This window comes from Myotis daubentonii, chromosome 16, assembly GCF_963259705.1.
Source record: "Myotis daubentonii chromosome 16, mMyoDau2.1, whole genome shotgun sequence".
Classification (NCBI taxonomy): domain Eukaryota; kingdom Metazoa; phylum Chordata; class Mammalia; order Chiroptera; family Vespertilionidae; genus Myotis; species Myotis daubentonii.
Genome location: NC_081855.1, coordinates 47,465,872 through 47,479,682, shown reverse-complemented (window position 1 = coordinate 47,479,682; position 13,811 = coordinate 47,465,872). Strand labels below are relative to the sequence as shown.

Sequence of the window (13,811 nt, the reverse complement as noted above, 5' to 3'; positions counted from 1 at the left end):
GGCTAGCTTCAGCCCTCTGGGACATAAATTGGGCCAGGGAGGTAGAAACTGAGACGCATATAAACAAAATGGAGTATGCAAATAAAATAGTCAATTCTCTTCCCCGCATTTAATCTCCAAAAGATAAGATAACCAACTAGTCGTGGGAAGAATGCTACCCACATAATACCAGGCTATTTTAATTTTTCATAAAGTGCAATAGTGTGCAGTTATCGTTATAGAAGCCATGCTCCCTCTCTTCTGACCTAATACGACCGGAATTTTTAGGAGGTTTAGGTGATGCTACGTCCAAGTGAGTTTAATGTCAAGGTTAGGTGCTGCTGCTAGGGTCTGTGACCCATGATTTTGTGTCTGTCTAGAAAAGGTTAGGCAAAGGTAAAAGCAAGATGGAGCCCACTGAAACCTCTCTTATCAAAGGGAAACTTGTTAAAGGAAGATTTTAACAGCTCACTCACTACCTTGGAGGCCAATAAAAGCACCCAAACTGATTATTAGAACATGATCTGAGGTTAGAAAAAGGGCTCCGGTGCTGACTGATTGGAAAGCTATTAGAAATAAATAAAAAAAAGCTACTTTATGTGAAAGGGCGGGTCACAGCGTGGGAGTGTCTGAAAAGCCATAGGGGCGCTGGTCACATTGATCACAGCATCAGCGAATGCTTTGTGCGTGGCTGGTGTTTGCAGGTCTTTTGTATGAGACGGTTTTAGATGAACTGATTTCACAGAAGGTAGTAAGTGTCACTTTGTGTTAATACACATGCTGTCTACCTTTGGGATCAAATTTGGTGCAGGGCACAAGTGAAATGAGTTTGGTGGCCTCAAGCAAGGCTAACACCGATAGTTATCCTTAAACAAAATCACAAATCATTTGCTGGCAGCTGGAATCAGAGACCTGGAGCTGAGACCGCAAGAGTGGTACAGGTCAGCAGGAAGAGTCAGGCAGGAAACTGACCATCATTTCGGGGTCTCCAGCCTGCCTGCCGCTCAGGCTACCAGCCAATCCTTCTCACCCATAAACACGAACATTCACAGTGATTTTATGACCTCTCGTTGCCTGCCAAACCCAACATCAATGTCTCCAACAACATTGCATGAAACCTCCCCGTATCTAAGTCCTTATCATTCAGTCAATTCCAATAATAGTAATTTTGTAGTCGCTATGAAAAGGAGTCTTATAAGGGAAAGAATGCACGTTCCCATAGCCAAATAATGAAACTTGCCTGTTCCAGTGAATTCTAAATAGAAACCTGCTTGCTCTCTCCCTCCACTCAGGGAAGGGCTTCTGTGCTACTCTGGTGAAACACAGGATTGTAAAACAATGACTGTGTAAATGCCATCTATAGAGATCTCAGACCGGGAAGGGCACATTTTCTTGTGACTCTGTGTCAAAAGTGTAGTTTCATCAGAGGACAGGAGGCAAAAGAAAAGGCAATCAATACTTGGGCCTCCGGTATCTGAACTGAGAAAGAAAATCATTATCCTGTTACCTTTACTGTGCCACGATGCTTGAAATACTGCACCTTGTTTCCATAACAATCCAATATTTTGGGGGGTTACAGATTTTAAAAAACCTCTCACGGGGGGTAGCCAAGTGAAATCAGAACATAAAGCAGAAAGGAATGTACACACACACACATCTTACGGTGGGAACTAGAGAAAAGCAGATTGGGAAAAAGTTAACCTTTTGAAAAAAATATAATAATCCATTTTCTGATTTGTATTTGTCTAATAGCATATGTTTAATTTTTGAGTTTCCAGAATTATCAATAAAGGGTTCCTTGTTTCTAAGTTTTGGGCAGAACACACAGATTTCCGATAGGTAAGAATCCCCTCAATATTAGTAAAGTTATTTGGCTAGCCTTTGCATCTCTGTTTTTTATTGAAAAACTAGAGGCCCTGTGCACTGTGGGGGGGGGGGGGAGTGGAGGGGGAGTCTTTCAGCCCGGCCCATGCCCTTTAGCAGTCCGTGAGCCCTTGGGGGATGTCCAACTGACGGCTTAGGCCTGCTCCGAGGGGGTGGGAAGGGCTTTCGCCACCACCACTGAACTCGCCAGCTGTCAGCCCAGCTTGTGGCTGAGCAGCATTCCCCTTGTTGGAGTGCAATGACCACCAGGGTGCAGCTCCTGCATTGAGCGTCTGCCCCCTGGTGGTCAGTGCACATCATAGGGACCAGGTGTTCTGCTGTTTGGTCAATTTGCATATTATCCGTTTATTATATAGGATTTGTTCCATTGTTAAAAAACTAAATGAAACCAAGGTGGGAAGTATGTGGAGTTTGACATTTGATTTAAAGTTAGCTGTACTATTCACTTCTCACTGGCAAAAAACTGGTCACTGAACTTGAATTTCTTGCTAACAAAAGGAGAGGAGTTATTATTCACAAAGCTTTTAAAAACTCTTTTTTTAAAAAAATATATTTTATTGATTTTTTACAGAGAGGAAGGGAGAGGGATAGAGAGTTAGAAACATCGATGAGAGAGAAACATCGACCAGCTGCCTCCTGCACACTCCCCACCGGGGATGTGCCCGCAACCAAGGTACATGTCCTTGACCGGAATCGAACCTGGGACCCTTCAGTCCGCAGGCCGACGCTCTATCCACTGAGCCAAACCGGTTTCGGCTAAAAACTCTTATGTGTCCAGCTTTAAGCACTGCACCAATTCTGTGTAACTGCTTCTGCCATGACTGTTTGTTGGTTAGTCTTTTCAAAACACTTCAAGACAATTAACCTTCCCCTCTCTAGATTTCAGCATAAAATTTAAAACTCTGAATATATATTATGGAGAATAGGATCATTCAGTCATATGTATGTTGAAAACACAAGTATAGTGGCTCTTAACCTAACTTTTGTACTTTTGTGGGTTGGTATCATAACCCAGTTATTTAAATTCTGCCTTTTTCTCTTTGAATTGTTATTGATGAGATTAATATTACATAGCCTCAGAGCCATGACCTGTGTTTCTAGGTTGTCTGCTGCAGCCCCATGATGAGCTAAGTGGGGCCTTAATAAACAAGAAAAGGTTATTATGGCTGCACGCAGTATGTCCCAGTCTGCTCTTGCTACAATCTCCAACAGCCACAGATAACAGTTCAAAGTCATGCAAATGAAGACTGCAACTACAACTTTTGCTCCACACCTTGTGGATATTCCTGTGATTCATTGGCAAAAGAACAACAGCCCTAGGAAAAAAAGATGTTCTCAGAGACCTAATTCATCTGGGCAGCAATTCTTACCCTCAAGAATTGCTAAAATCAAGAAAAACTGACAATAGCAAGTGTCAGTGAGGTGGGGAGCAACTGAAATTTTCACATACTGTTGGTGGGAGTGTAAATTGGTACAAACCTTTTGAAAAACTATTTGGCGGAATCTATTAGAGCTGAGCCCTCTGAGCCAGCAATTCCGCTCCTAGATATATACCCAACAGAAACATCAACATAATTTGCACCAAAGGACAAGTAGAGGAATGTTTACAGCAGCATTATTCGTACTATCTCCAAAGTAGAAACAACCCAAATGTCTGCTTACAATAGAGTAAGATAAATGAATAAGTTAAATACCATACAGTAATGAAAGAACTACTGCTACATGCAAAAACATGGGTGATTCTTACAAATATAATGCTGAATGAAAGAATTCAGACACACAATAGTTTATATTGTATGACTCTGTTAAAATGAAGTACAAATATAGGCAAAATTAATCTGGTGATAGAAGTCAGAATAGTAGTTACTTCTGGGGAGATAACAATTGGGAAGGGGCACAGAGAGAAGCTTTTGGGGTGCTGGTAATGATCTATATCTTGATTTGGGTGGAGATACATGAGTGTGCTCACTTTGTTTAAAAAATCATTGAGTTCTATGCTTATGACTTGGGCATTTTTTTCTGTATATACTAGAGGCCCAGTGCACGACATTTGTGCACTGGGGGATGGGTCCCTCAGCATGGCCTGTGCCCTCTTGCAGTCCTGGACCCTTTGGGGGATGTCCGACTGCTGGCTTAGGTCCACTCCCTGCACAGAGTAACAGGTGAGCACCTTCCTCATAAAACATGCACTGTACAGCACTTGATGGTGTAAGCCTAGTCACCACTTAGCCTTAAGAGCTCCAGACTAACAAAACACAATTTTTGTTAGCCATGCCTATGTATTTCTCTAAAACTTTTTTTTTTAATAACTGTGCAGTTAATTCAATCCAGGAGAAACTGCCTTAGTCATTCTTCCTTTGTTTCTTAGTATTTCAAAAGTTTAAAAAGGCATTAAATAAATAACACAGACAACTTTTTGTTAATTTTCTTATTGCAGTATATCATCCTATATAATAAAGGGCTAATATGCAAATAGACCGAATGGCAGAAGGATCGGTCACTATGACCTGTACTGACCGCCAGGGGGCAGTCGCTTAATGCAGGAGCTGCCCCCTGGTAGTCAGTAAGCTACCAGGGTCACAAAATCCCTTGAGATGTCTTTTGAGCAATATTCTTCAGTTCAACAGTGGAATGGTAGAATAGTTTAAAAAGCTCCTCTTCACAGAGCTTAGTAAAATGCCTGGTAAGAGTAGGTGTTAAAAAATATTAGCCCCACTGTATTATTGGTAATAATATTTACAGACAGCACTGAAAGTTTTAGCTCACTTACTGACAGGAAAACAGCTGTGACTCAGTTTCTCTCTCTGTAAATCTCTGTGGCCTTCTTCTCCTGATGGCAAAGGAAGGAGAAAGCCCACTTGGTTAACATCTATAAATTGTAGTGATTTTCTGATAAGATATGGTATGTGAATGTAAAGAATTATTATAATAAACCCACCAACTGCAACAGTGATGTCAAAAATATCAACTTAAATGGTAACTTGGAATTCAACACTGCTCAGGAATTAAGCTGCTACAGGCACCCGAGGTGTTGAGAAGTGGAGGGACTCACGAAAGGGCCCTTAGGGAGGGAAGCTGAGCTAAAAGGAGATGAGTCTAGAGCTGTGGTCGGCAACCGCGGCTCGCGAGCCACATGCGGCTCTTTGGCCCCTTCAGTGTGGCTCTTCCACAAGATACCTCGTGCGGGCGCGCACGGACAGTGCGACTGAAACTTCGTGGCCCATGAGCAGAAGTTGGTATTTTGTGGAAGAGCCGGTATTTTGTGGAAGAGCCACACTGAAGGGGCCAAAGAGCCGCATGTGGCTCGCGAGCCGCGGCTTGCCGAGCCTCAGTTTGCCGACCACTGGTCTAGAGGAAACCCTTAGCAAATGTGATGAAAACGTTTTCTCAAGCAGATGCAAGTCAATAGTAGTTTTAGCTATCATTTAGAGTTTTCTAATGTTTTCTCCCCATTGATTATCTTCCTTCATATTCCCATACTCTTTCTGCCACCAAGAAAAACCCTTAACTGCCTTGGTTTATTTTGGCGGGGGTGGGGGGTGGGGGGTCAGTGGCTGAGAAATCTACTTAGCTAAAATAGGAGATGCCGGGAGCCGGTCCATGCTTGCTGTTTCAAGGGACCTGGCATATATGGCATACTGTTCTTAATATGTTTGCTCACCTTCTTGGCACTATGTGTTTTAACCAAGGTCTCTGAGAAAGGTTGTTTCCCCAGGTAGGGATTTTCCCCTGAAGTCAGGGAGGGAATAAAACCTCTCAACTAAGTGCCAGGCGGGTAATTAATCCCTTTAACTATGAACAATCATGCTTAAACTACATAATCTTTTCTCCCTGGAATGGAGATAAGAAACGCCCTAACCTTTGTAATAGAGATTGATAGGATTGAATCAACTGGTATAAATACAGTTGTAACAAGACAGAAAGACTCAGAACTTAGAACAGAATCAAGAAGACAGAACCTACACGGAGCCTGGAGACAGAAGAACTTCGCTGGAGAGAGCATGCCGGAGGATCCTGGAGAGGGACTGGCCTCAGAGCCTAGAGACAGAGCCTAGCGGGAGAACATGGCAAGGGATCCTGGACTGAACCTGACTATAGAACATGGCAAGAGAACCTGACTAGAACCTGGTGACTGGACCTGGCTGGAGAAGCTGGACAGAACCTGGCTGGAGATTCTAAGCAGACAGAATTCAGAAGACAGAAAGACACAGAACTTAGAACACAGGGCTTGGAAGACAGGACCAAGAGAGACAGAGCCTAGGCACAGAACCTACACAGAACGTCCTCTAGAGACAGAAGAACTTCGCTGGAGATCCAGAGCAGAACCTCTCTGGAGATCCAGACCAGAACTTGGCTGGAGATCCTGAACAGAACTTGGCTGGAGATCCAGACCAGAACTTGGCTGGAGATCCGGGCTAGGCTGCTGATCAACTGAACCCTGTCTCCGTGTCCTTCCTTCTTCGCCGACTCCGTCTACACCTTTGGGGACCCCTGGACCTGCTGGGGTTGGACCCCGGCAAGGAGATGCATATCAAAGGATATTTTTAATGCTTCCTCTCGAAAGGTGCATGGTTTGAAATCAAGCTCCTCAATGTGAAAGTGCTACTAGGTTTTTAGCTCAATTCCCATGTGGTTTTGGAGATATTGGCATTCTAAAAATTGCTGACTCTTGGTTGGTAAATGGAAACTGAGTTACAGCAACTAAGGTCTAAAGAATCAGAAATAGATTTATGCATCATGAAGACCTATGCAAGAGAAATAATTACAGTATGTAGAAATTTAAGGTCCTTCCAATTTCAGGTTTTGAACTTCTCCAGAGTGGCTTTCTGGCTCAACCAGAGTATAGGTGCTGTTATATGCAACACTGCAGTTCTCTGAGTTATATGACCAGCCCCTTATCTTCTGGACACTGACCTAGTAACTATTAATCTACATTATATACTGCACAGTATATGGCAATGTCATTTTGGCATGTACCTACGAGGTGCTGAAAGCTGAAGTGTGGGCCAAATGTCCTGTGTGCATACAATATCTATACTAGAGGCCCAGTGCACGAATTCATGCACAGGTGGGGTCCCTCGAGCTGGCTGGCAATATGGCTGGCGATCGGGGACGGCCGGTCCGGGGGAAGGCCCGCAGGAGGTTGGCTGGCCAAGGCCGGTTGTCTGCGGAAGCATACTGACAACCAGGGGGCAGCTCCTGAGTTGAGCATCTGCCCCCTGGTGGTCAGTGCATCATTATAGCGACTGGTCGTCCGGTCATGTGGTCGACTGGGCATAACAGTCTCTTAGGCTTTTATATATATAGATAAGCCAGGCCACAGAACCTTGAAATCAGTCTAAGAAATAAATTTCTGCAAATTTCCACAAATCTAGAAGAACTATCACAAATATTTGTTCTATGAGTACAAGTGCTATGCTAGAGACGGAGAAGAGCAGCTGGCCTTGTGTGGTAATCTGTGTATCTGAAATGGGTAATAACGTCAGAAAGGATATGATTAAGTACTAAAATAAACATTTAAAGTTCAGAGGCGGTGGTGCTCACAGACTGTGGAGAAGGGAACCCTGTGGGAGATAGCAGAGAGAGGGAAGGATGATGAACTTTCTAGACAGGGAAACAGCATTGGCAAGGGCTTGGAAGTCATGCTGAGTATGACATGTCCTTGGCCAACAGGAACTTGAATGAAGCCTAGAGCTTTTCTTGGATGTACAGGTGTTGTGCATTCTATAAAGTAAACTTGGCATTTATTCTGAGTTTAGGATGAGCAATGAAAGGCTTCAAAGGTCAAGCTAAGAGGTTCCAATGATTTAGTTTTCCTTTCAGTTATGCCGTGTCATTGGGAGTTTTCAGTCAGGAAAGGACATGATAAAACCAGTGTTTTCTAGCAATGGAGGTGATTTACATATAGTTGTTCTACAATTATTCTCCCATTGACTGAGCTATTCAGTTTTTCAAACAGAATAATACTTCCTTTCTTTTAAAAGCATTATTTTGTATTCGCTTCTGGTGGACAGCATATTAGTTAGATAATCATATACTTGATGAAGTGTTCCTCTGCAGAATAATAATTCTTAATAAATAAATTAGTTCTTGCCTTTGATTCTTTCTGGAACAATATGGCTTATCTATATCTAGTTAATGGGTAAAAAATGTTTTCAAATTAAAAATTTTCCCATACTTTTCTCTTATAGCTTGTGTTATTTTTTTAATCACTTTTCTATATATAGCCCCAAACAAAACAAAACAAAATTTGTAAATTAATATATTAAAAGAAATTTTTGGAGATTGTACTGATTGTGCTTAGTTCAGTGGTCTTGTTTGGGAGAGAAAGGAGATGTTGAAAGTTTATATTGCAACATAGAAAATGGCCATAATTTATGTTGGTAGAATTGTTTATGTAAAGGGATTAAACATATTTAATGAGGTTTTGCCAAGTCTATTAAAACACATTGGGAATTACTGCTTTTATGTATCCACATTTGAATCTACTCAATATCAATAGTTTTGAAAAGAACTATAGGGAACATTGTCTCTACCACTCAGGAATTTGTAATTTAAATGGGAGAGCAGTCTGTTATGGCTTCTGGCTGAATCATGGTAAGCCTGGAATAGTACTTGGACATAAATTCTCTAAAATAAAATAGTATATTTCCATATGCTTTCCCCTCACTAACAGTTAAAGTTAAATGGGACTGAGTGAGTTAAGGCCTGCTACACAGAAGCTCTCTGAATGCTTAGTTCTTGGCACACCCAATAGGTGCTTAATAAATATTTTATAAATCAACAAACTAAAGGATTTAATATAGCAGGGAGTCAGAGATTTTAGGTCCTAATATTGATTTTTGCCATTTATTTACCAGATAGATTTGGGTATGTAGCTTTCCTGTGCTCATTTTTTTCTTCTATGAAATCAAGGTGATAACACTTCTTTTACATAAATGTGGTGATGCTTGAGATACTGTGTGCAAAATGATTTGTACTCCTTGGAAGAAAGGGGTCTTACAAATAGAAGGCATTGTTCAGGTTACCCACACCACCCAAATTTAATTTGTACCACATGGACTATGTGGAAGGCCCATGACCTCAGTAATGAAAGCTGCTGAGTCTCTGATGCCCATGGTAAGAAGCTTTTTCTCCTCGTTTTTCTGGTTGCGAGAGAGTGACTGCTCTTTCCCCTGCCTGCCTGTTCTGACTACGATGCACTTATTTTCTTCAGCCTCATCCCCGTTTCTCATTAGGCAGACTAACATGAGCCAGTCCTTTAAGCTGGAGAGGGTAGAAGGTGCACACATCTGAAAGGACAGTCATAAGGGCCCTTAACTTAAGAATGAGGAGTTGAGAGAGACGGTTAAAGAACACCGGCTAGGACGTGCGAGAAAAGACAGATCAATCCCAACGATTCATCATGCCAGGAGTTGTCCAAATAATCAAAGGTATCAGCCAGTGTGATGTATAGCTGATGTCACTTGGCGAGACCCTTAACAAGGCAGCTAGTACAACAGCTGCTGCTGGTCAGTGAGTATCACAGCACATGCCAGGCCAGGGCAGGGGAACACAGACCATCCATCATCGACCCAACCTAATGGCTCGGCTTATTAGTAAACATTCTCTGTGGCTGACAGCCTGTAATGGTACAGGATGTTCCCCTAATGTCCCCCAAATAAACTGACCCACCTGACAGATGTGTGAAATCTCTGGTCCCTCTTCAAATTCTCTAGGTAAGTATAATTTCTTCTATTTTATCGATAGAGGCAAGAGTGAGTCTTTAGGAAGAATAAGAAAGGGGGGATATGTATGAAGCACCCACTTAGCAAATGCATTCATAATCTATTCTTCCTTCAAGATGGTTTTTCTCTTCTTACCGTAAATCAGGAAAGTGACAGTGTATGTCGACATACACGCATTATTCCATAGGCACTACTGTAGGTAAGTTTCATCTATATCTCTCCCTACTATGGATCAGAAATTCCCAGAGTGGAAATAAAATCCACTCTCTGTACTAAAGATACCTAAGTCTACTTTAACTACATTATGTTCTTGGAGGGGCTAGCTTAATGGACTAAGTATGAGGTTTGAAATATCTAGACTTCCTGGAACCACAGGTTCAATTCCCAGCTGTATTGGCTTAGTCCTCCAGTCTTCATTGGCAGATAAATTAAGATACTGAGAAGCTTACTGTGCACAGATCTCTTAGATGAGTTGTAGCAACCCATAATCTCATCTCGTTTTTAAATAATTGACATTAAATTCAATTCTGGTGTTTTTGACCTTGTTGAGAAATTTTGAATAATATGCATGGTAAATCTGATGCTGATCACTCAAAAGGGATATACCATTTAGGGCGACAGTGCATCCTCCCCCAAGTATGGGACCTTCTTAAGCATCTGGGTTTTGAAATGGGCAGGCTGTTATAATTCCAATGACTTCTTCCTAACCCTTCTTTTGTTTGCCTGAATTTGAGCTACCCGTCTGGCCTTTCCTTCAATGTATCTTTCTCTTGGCCTGGCCTTGGCTTACCTCTCTAGTTTTGGCCATTGACCTTGCTTTGAATTTTGGCACAGGATAATTCTTCAAACCCTAATTAATAACTTGGATTCTGAATTTTCCCCTACTCTGACTTCCTAGATTGGTATGATCTCTCAAGTCTTACTTTGGTGTTTGTGCATGGAGAGGGAATATGGTATAATTGAAAAAGCCCTGACTTGGAAGAAATTGAGACAGTTTCCTCAACCACCCCTATCCATTCTTTGTCCCGTGTTCTAGTACCAGCATTGCTACTAAGTGGTTCTATAATAATGGGCAAGTCATTTGAACTATCTGCATTTTGATCTGTAAAATCGGTGGGCTGGGCCTCATGAGTACATGGCTCCTTCTCAGTTCTAAGATTCTCAGATCCTCCTTTGTTTCTACCTAGACCACTGCCATCTTGGCTTCAGTTCAATAAAGAAAGGGACTGGAAAACATTTTACATCCTAAATTTTATGTATCATCATCATCATCATCATCATCATCATCATCGCTAATAAATGCTGATTGAGCATTGAACACTCTTATGTTAATAGTTTTAGAATTTTATATAATGCAGGGGCTATTGGCACTTTGAAAATTTATGTCAAGTGAGAGGAGACTCGCTAACATAGCCTCAAAGAGAAATGTATTTTGTTGTTGTTTTGTTTTGAGGACTAAAAGAAGTGAAGTTTACTGGTCAGTAGAGTAATGGTAAAGAGCATGGACTCTGGAACCAAATGGTCTGTTCTGAGTCCAGGTTCCACACTTACTAGCTATGATACTTGAGCAAATTTCTGTCTGTGCCTCGGTTTTCCCATCTGTAAGATGGGGTAATAATATCTACCCTATAAAAGTTGTTACAAGGATAAAATGAGTTGCTGTTTGAGAAGTGTTTAGAACTGTGCCTGACACACAGTAAGTAAGCACTATATAAATGTTGGTTAAATAAAGAAAAATACTGGAGTTAAATTCTGTCAATAATTTCAAAGTATATTTTTATGTACACCTTAGCATTAAGGAGTAGCAAAGATATTATGACCCATATTTAATATCTAGAATTAAGTTTTAGGATTATGTGTATAGAAACATTGATATGATTCAATATCATTAAAATTGTTGGAACCATCATCATATAAGTAGTGTGTGTGTGTGAGAGAGAGAGAGAGAAAGAGAGGGGGAGGGGAGAGAGCAGGGGGAAGGAAAAAGAAGGGGAGGGAAGGAAAGGAAAGGGAGAAATCTTCCTAACTCATGAAGGAAAAGTCTGTCTACAAATTACTTTAAAATTTTTTCGCTGGTGTATTGTGTCTAGCTCAAGGACAGGATATAGAACATTTGTGTTGTTAATAAACCTCCCATAGAGAGCACTGACACTTCAATAGCCCTAAATGTTTCCTGACATCTGGCTAGAGCTAGTAACAGATGCTTCTATAGGTTGGTTTCTGCTTTGGGAGCATCAGTCAGATACTGCTGCAGGACTGTGTTAGATTCTCAAATCATATCCAATATGTAGACAAAGGTAGGCATAATTTAAACCTTGAACTAGGTACTGAGCAAGGACTGAGTAAACAGTCTGGCTAACATTTATGAGACTCCACTTATGTGCCTGCTGTTGTACTAAGTGATTTACATGTGTCAACGCATTCAGTTCTTATAACAACCATATGAGGCAGATACTCTCCCATTTGACAGATGAAGAAACCGAGGCATAGAGAGATTAAGACACTTGTCTGGGTTACACAGCTAGTGAACTTCAGAGATCATAGTCCTGGCTTTTGGCTTATTGGCTGGGGTTTAAGGCCAGGTTTTAGGCATTTTAATAAATTGGAGAACTAGGCACCATAGATCTGGACTGAAGGGGAGACGAGTGTGGTGGGATTCCTAATGGCAAGAAAAACAGTTTATTTCTTCCAGGCATGCTGTAGGCTCCCGATAAGCATGTGGAAAGTATGACTACTCCTTTTAGTTTGGGAGTTCTGAAGTTTTAATATGAAAATTTTATTTTATTTTGTTTTTTATGATGTAAGTTTGGAAATGCAGAGAATGATGACCATCAGTTGTCTGGAAGGATCAACTGAATAGGCAAAAATAAACTTTTTTGGTATTGTCATAAAACATTCAGTTTTTACTCAGAGGTTCAGCACATCACCATGACTTACTCCCCCCCGCCCCGCCCCCTTAATCCTGAGTATGTATTTTGCCTGTTGCTGAACACCAAGATTACCCTCCCCAATGAAAACACCAGGGAGACATTTTAACCTAAACACTATTCTTCAGATTCACGAAATCCAATAGCAACTCTTTCACCTCTGGGCTATTTCAAACCAAGCGCTAATGACCAAAGACCATGCCTCATCCTGTGCTTGGGTGGAGAACTCTGGGAAATGTGTCTTGGGCTCTGTCCAGTTTGTAGTGGAAAATGAACACGTCACAAAACTTTGTTTCAAGATTTGCCTCCTTGCTGCCAGGCTCTGTGGGAAGGGCAGACCCTCCAGGCTCAGACCCAGAACTCAAAAACCCTTCTTACTTTTCAACAACGCCCCTGAGGGCTGGAATGTAGGTCAGGCACACTTGTCTCGCTGTGGCCACTACGGGGCTGTCTGCTCTGGGGCTAAAAAAAGATGCTGATTTCCTGGAATATCTGCCCTCCGATTTTTACAGGAATAAGCTTCATTAAATTAAAAAGAATAAACCAGGCAATTTTCTTGTTGAAACCTGTTTCTTAGAACTTGCTGTCCGCCCGGGAGCCTTCCAGGATGTCTAGTTACATCCATGCCAGGTTAGGGCATTAGCCAAGTTTTGTTTTGTGTTAAATCGGAAGGTCTCTTTCTACAGATTCTTCCCGAACTGCTGGATGGGGACAGATAAGATTATACCCAGAAAAAGAATGATTTGCTGATTGACTACTTGAAACAAACACACAATATATACAAACAAGATAATCATCTCTTAAATTTGTTCTATGAATGAATAAACATACACAGAGAACTTTAAGATCCTAAATCTTTATCGGACAAAGACATATCAAAATGGAATCGGATAGAGGCATAGTAAAATACTCACTTGACTGATCCTCGTATAAAATACACTTGTGTAGGCCCTGGCCAGGTGGCTCAGTTGGTTAGAGCATCATCCCGATATGCAAAAGTTGCAGGTTTGATCCCCAGTCAGGGCACATATAAGAATCAACCAATACGTGCACAAATAAGTGGAACAACAAACCGACATTTCTCTCTCTAAAAATCAATGTAAATATAAAAAATACACTTGTATAAAGAAGACATTGTGTAGTCCTTGATGACAACCAAGCGTCTTACAAATCTTCTCTCCTGTAATCCTCATGATGTAGGATGCAGATGTGATGTAGATGATGAGGAAAGAAGGCACCGGCATTTTAAGTAACATACACAGGTCTCACACCAGTTAAAAGATAGATGCAGGTA

General features: G+C 41.4%; 1 protein-coding gene across 1 annotated transcript in view; it reads right to left on the bottom strand.

Moving 5' to 3' along the window:
* Nucleotides 1-13,811, bottom strand: part of SKAP1 (src kinase associated phosphoprotein 1) — a 254,985-nt gene that overhangs the window by 68,200 nt on the left and 172,974 nt on the right. The window lies entirely within an intron of this gene.